The sequence below is a fragment of the Mobula birostris genome, chromosome 3 (genome assembly GCF_030028105.1).
Source record: "Mobula birostris isolate sMobBir1 chromosome 3, sMobBir1.hap1, whole genome shotgun sequence".
In the NCBI taxonomy this organism is placed as follows: domain Eukaryota; kingdom Metazoa; phylum Chordata; class Chondrichthyes; order Myliobatiformes; family Myliobatidae; genus Mobula; species Mobula birostris.
Window position 1 is genome coordinate 11,443,168 of NC_092372.1, and position 6,014 is coordinate 11,449,181.

Sequence of the window (6,014 nt, forward strand, 5' to 3'; positions counted from 1 at the left end):
AGTTTCAGCACATCTTCTTTCTCAACGTTGACGTGTTCAGGTATAGCAATCTGTTTACACTGTCCTCACAAACAACAAAGTCCCTCTCAATGGTAAATACTAAAGCAAAAGTTTTCATGAAGGATCTCCCATACCTGCACTGACTCCAGGCACGTTTCCTCTTCGACTCTGATCGGTCCTACCCTCGTGCTGTTACCAGTTTTCGATCGGTACAATGACAAGCTGAATTGCCTGCGTGCATGTGGTCATCTGCAACTGCTGAGAGCTGCCTGCTCTTGCTGATAACACCCATGCACCATCAAGTTACAGGACATGTCACTCAGGGATCTGGGCTATATTATATATGTTTGTGCGACTATATGTCTACCACTCTCTTATATGTGCTATATGTGCCTTGTGATGTGTGTGACTGTTGGTACTGTGTTTTGTACCTTGGTCCAGGAGGAATACTGTTCCATTTGGCTGTATTCATGTACGGTTGAATGACAATTAAACTTGAGTTGATAAGCAGGGAGTAGGCAGTAGATGGTTGTATGAGCAGCTGGTTCATATGAGCAACAGGCCTGAACAGATTAGATACGGCAAAGTTATTTCCCGTGGTAGGGGAGTCTAGGACAAGAGGGCACGACTTCAGGATTGAAGGATGTCCATTCAGAACAGAGATGCGGAGAAATTACTTTAGTCAGAGGGTGGTAAATCTGTGGAATTTGTTGCCACAAGTGGCTGTAGAGGCCAAGTCATTGGGTGCATTTAAGGCAGAGATAGATATGTTCTTGATTAGCCAGGGCATCAAAGGGTATGTGGTGAAGGCAGGGGAGTGAAGATGACTGGAAGAATTGGATCAGCCCACGAATGAATGGCGGAGCAGACTTGATGGGCCGAATGGCTTACTTCTACTCCTATATCTTATGGTCTTATTTCACAAGTCCTGGTTATGTGACCACTGACACCAGGCTGACAATCTTTGAAGAGTATTGATAATGGCTGGGGACACTGCCCAGAAGGAAGCAATGCCAAACCACTACTGTAGAAAAATTTGCCTGGAACAATCATGGCCATAAAGACCATGATCGCCTATGTTATACGACACGGCATGTAATGATGATGATGATGAGTTTTATTTTTATTTCATTTAGATAAGAGAATGAGGAATTAACCAATATTTGGCCAATTTAAGTGCCAGGACAAATCCAAAAGTTCATAGTGTTGGGGCCAGAGGTGAAAGATGGACCAGTGTTCTGCTTGCTACTCTACAGGGCTTACTCATCCCTACACTGAACTAAGGCAACTACGGGCTCCTGAATTGTCTGCATTTGGGTTTGTGGCACTAGACCCACTTTGATGAACTTCAATTCCGAATGCTATTTGCATACTTATGTTGTTTGCATGATTTGTTTTTTTTCTGCGCATTGGGTCCTATCTGCTTTCTTCTTTTGTGGCTGACCGTAAGAAGACGAATCTCAAGATTGTATATAGTATACAGACTTTGATAGTAAATGTACTTTGAACTTCGAGATACAGCATGGTAATAGGCCCAACAAGGCTGAGTCCTGCCAATTATGCCTCTGTGACCAACTAACCTATTAAGCCATAGGTCTTTCAAATATGGGAGGAAACCGGAGCACCTAGGGGAAACCCACATGATCATGGGCAGAACGTACAAACTCCTGACAGGTAGTGGCAGGAATTGAACCTGGGTTGCTGGTGCATTACGGTGTTACGCTAACCATTACTCTACTGTGCTGTACCTGTACTACCTCAGTGCACTGTGTAATGATTTGGTCTGTATGAACAGTACGCACAAGCGTTTTGCTCTATCTCAGTGCATGCAGCAACAATAAATCAATTCCATCTGCAATCATCTCATATTTCAGAACTAGAATCAGACCAAGTTTAATATCATCGGCATTGGACGTGAAATTTATTAGCTTGTGGCAGGAGTACATTGCAATGCATAACAATAAAAGCTGTAAAATTACAGTAAGTATGTGTGTATAAATGTTTTAAATTAAATTAAATAAGAGGTGCAAAAAGAGAGAGAGAAAAAAGAAAAAGTGGTGAAGTAGTGTTCATGAATTCATTCCATTCAGCAGTTGGATGGCAGAGGGGACGAAACTATTCCTGAATCATTGAATGTGTGCCTTTCAGCTTCTGTACCTTTTCCCTGATGTTAACAATGAGAAGAGAGCATGTCCTGGGTGATTGTAGTCTTTAATGATGGATGCCACTTTCTTGAGGCATTGCCTTTTGAAGATGTCCAGTGTTCTGGGGAGGCTAGTGCCCATGAGACAGCTAACTGAGTTCACAACTTTCTGCATCAATCCTGTGCAGTGTAATCAGTTAGAATGCCCTTCATGATACACCTGTAGAAAATCGTGAGTGTTTTGTGACATACCAAATCTCCTCAAGCTCCTAATGAAATATAGCCACTGGCATGTCTTCTTTCAGCTGCATCATTAGGATGGGTCCTCAGAGATCTTGACTTTCTCTGTAGCTGTTACACTTTCCTTCCAGCTTTTTGATGAAACAAGTGACCATGTTATGATATTCAAAATGTTAATGCCAGCTTTGTTAATACATTTAATTTTTACTGGTTGTATTAATAAAACAGGTCGACCTTCACTCATCCAACTACCCGTAACCTGGTTCCTTTGATAATCCAGCACTGATTATGCTTAATGTGATCCTTCTGTAATTTGGCATTTTCACTAATCCGGCACTCCTCAGGTCCCAGTGGTGCCGGGTTAGTGAAGGTCGACCTGTACTAGTAAGTGTACAGCATATCAGAACATACCATTGCACTTAGAGAATCATATTTAGATCTACAGTAGAAATATAGCGCAGGAGATATTTTGACTATTGATCCATGCCAGCTTTTTGAAAAAACCATAACTTTTAAACCCTGCAATTTTATTTTGCTTCAGATAGACCAAAAAAATTGGAGCAGAATTAGGCCATTCAGCAAATCAAGTCTGCTCCACCATTCTATCATGGCTGATTTATTATCCCTCTCAACCCAATGCCTATCTGTATAATCTTTGATACCCTGGCTAATAAACAACCTATCAACTTCCACTTTAAATATACCCAATGACTTGGCCTCTGCAGCCATCTTTGTCAATAGATTCCACAGATTCACTAATTTCTGGCTAAAGAAATTTCTCCTCGTCTCTGCTCCAAAGGGACATCCCTCGATTCTGAGGCTGTGCCCTCTGGTCCTAGACTCACCCGCTATTGGAAACATTCTTTCCATATCCATTCTATCTATGCCTTTCAATGAGACCTCCCCCTTATTCTTCTAAATTCCTGTGAGTACAGGCCCAGAGCAATCAAATGCTCCTCATAGTTAATGTAACTTTCTTAGGCAATGCTTAGATAATTCCTCTGTGGCAGTCACAACTGAATTTACATGTACTGATCTTAAAGGCAGTACATTCCAGATCACAGCAATCATTTCCTGCAATGTGTTCTCTGCTTCTTTATAAATCATCTTACATTACTGGTTCTTGTCAGTGGGAAGGAAGAGTTTCTCTGTAAGTAAATAACTTAAAACCCTTCATGAATTTAAATAGATCTTCTATCAGTAGTGTTGTGTCTGTGCACAACTTACATATACATTAAATAAATGCATGCAAGCAGGAGATGGCGACATAGTGCTAAGGGTGGTTTATTGCTGTAAAAGAAATAGATCCATACATTACACTTCCTCACCCTTTAGATTAATGCAACATGTATGTACAAAACATTCAATTTCCCTTTCATAAACCCATATTCCAAATAAGCATACTTTTGCAATAAAATCTATAACTAACTTCACAGTTTCAAAGATTCAGTCTTTTGAGTGGTGTTCTGTTTCTTTCTGGATAGCGCCTCTGGACTTGTGGAGTGGTATGAGGTTTAGCAGGTATCTTGACAACAATAATATTCTTGTCGCATCTCTGGACCTGTGGAGAGGCATCACGTTTGATGAGTGTCTTGTCGAAGACAACATTCTCGGTTTCCAGTGTCAGTGACATCATCATTAAGAGGAAAATCCGGTGACTGTAATGTGCCCATCTTGTTGGATGCAATCGACTTTTATAATAGACTTTTTTTTAAAACTTTCTTTACTAACTCTTTGGTTAAGTTAATGTTTACAAATATACCTCTTTATTACTGCATGCAGAGTGCGATCTGTTATTTCACCCCAACGGGCTGCTGCAGGGCAGTAAGTTACATAGCATTCACACAAACTGGGGTTTGGCTGGGCGAGACATCTCAATCTTACTGATTTGGTGGGACCAAAGTCAGACACACCCTAGACGTATGAAGCCGGAGAAAGGTGGGTTAATCACCACGGAATCCAGTGGCTGTTTGAGAGGGGCATTTTCCGAGACCCTCAGTAAAAGGGGGCTTTCATCCATCACTAAAGTCACAGTCCTGGGAAGTTTGCACAGTTCTCCAATGTATTCAGAAGCAGGCCCTTCCAGCCCAATGAGCCACACTACCCTGATTTAACCCTAGCCTAACCACAGGACAATTTAGAATGACCAATTAACCTACTAACTGGTCCGTCTATGGACTGTGGGAGGAAATCAGAGCACCCACCTGTTTCAACGGGGAGAACGTACAAAATCCGGCACTGGAATTGAACTCTGAACTTCAACGACCTGAGCTGTGATAGTTTTACACCAACTGCTACGCTATCATTGCTAATGTGCCAACCTCAACCACTATTCCTGACAATACACACCACCCTCTGTGTGAAGAAGCTGCCCACGGCGTCCTTGTCAAATTATGATCTCAATCCTATGCCCTCTTGGTTTTAGCTTGGTTCGCATGTGAAATGCAGTGAAAAGTGTCGTTTATGATAATAACCAGCACAACCGAAGGATGTGCTGGGGGCAGCTCGCAAGCATTGCCACAGAATCTGGCACCAACATAAAACGACCACAATGCTCAGCAGAACAACACAGAACACAACAAGCAACAAAGCAACAACAGCAAAACAACCTCATTCTTGATGAGGGTCTCAGCCCGGATCATCAATTGTTTTTTCCCCTCCATGGTAAAAACAATTACAACAAAACATACAGGGAAACAGCAGCATGGTGCGGAGATTTCAGAGCAACAGATGAATCCGTAGTGCTCCGTACCTGGGAGTGAATTAGCCACCTTTCACTGAGTAACCATAAGCATTCATCTGATTAACGGTTAGCTTTCATTGTCACACGTATATCGAAGCATCAAAAAACATAAAGTGAAATGCGTTGTTTCGAGTCAACAACCAACACAGTATGAGGATGTGCTGGATGGCAGCCCACAAGTGTCACCATGTTTCTGGTGCCAATATGGCATACTTATGGTCTACTAATCCTAACTGTACAGTACTGCGAAAGAGTCTCAGGCACATATATACGGCGAGGGTGCACAGAACCACATCTGTCAACGTGGAGCAGAGAGCGAGTCTGTAAATCTGGTGGGAGCAAAGGATGTTGGGAATGGTAAGTGTGCAGTGCCACAAGACAAGATTTGCCAGGGGCAGGGGATTGAAGTGCGTACGCCCAGCCCTGAAGCACCAGGCAAGGTCATTTGATTCCAAACTAAGAGGAGGCAGGAGAAGATGGCGGCGTGACGCAGCGCTTGTGCAGTTCTGAATGAATATCGTATGTGTTAGCTAGGGGCCGTGCACAATCTGGATTTGATGGAGACAGCCATGAGAAGCACGGAGGAACATCTGGAGAAACTTCTGAAATGCCCGCTTCGCTGCCACTGCTACTGTGCGATGGAGAATCGCTGGAGGGGAAGGCCCCAAATCCTCGGCCTTGCCTATTGCCTGTTGCCAGGGCCGGGGTCGAAGCACTCAGCAGAGATGGTGCTCGGTGCTCAGCGTCAGAGAGGTGGTCGGAGGCTCGGAGTTTTCGGATGGACTCAGAGTCAGACTGTGGTCGGATGCTTCCAGTATGCTGCATCGGCAAGTTTGCGGCGCTGAAGGTTCATGGTCTGCGTGAGACGATGGGACTTCCGAGAGACTC

General features: G+C 43.3%; 1 protein-coding gene across 4 annotated transcripts in view; it reads right to left on the minus strand.

Annotated features, from left to right (window-relative positions):
- Nucleotides 1-200, minus strand: part of LOC140194529 (coiled-coil domain-containing protein 68-like) — a 102,906-nt gene extending 102,706 nt beyond the window's left edge. For 2 of the 4 annotated variants that reach the window (XM_072251741.1, XM_072251738.1), the window contains exon 1: nucleotides 135-172. The gene's annotated coding sequence lies outside the window, so the exon portion shown is untranslated. Of the gene's footprint in view, nucleotides 1-134 lie in introns of all 4 variants that reach the window. The other 2 variants (XM_072251739.1, XM_072251740.1) reach the window with 2 other exon arrangements.
- Between the last annotated feature and the right edge of the window lie 5,814 nt (nucleotides 201-6,014).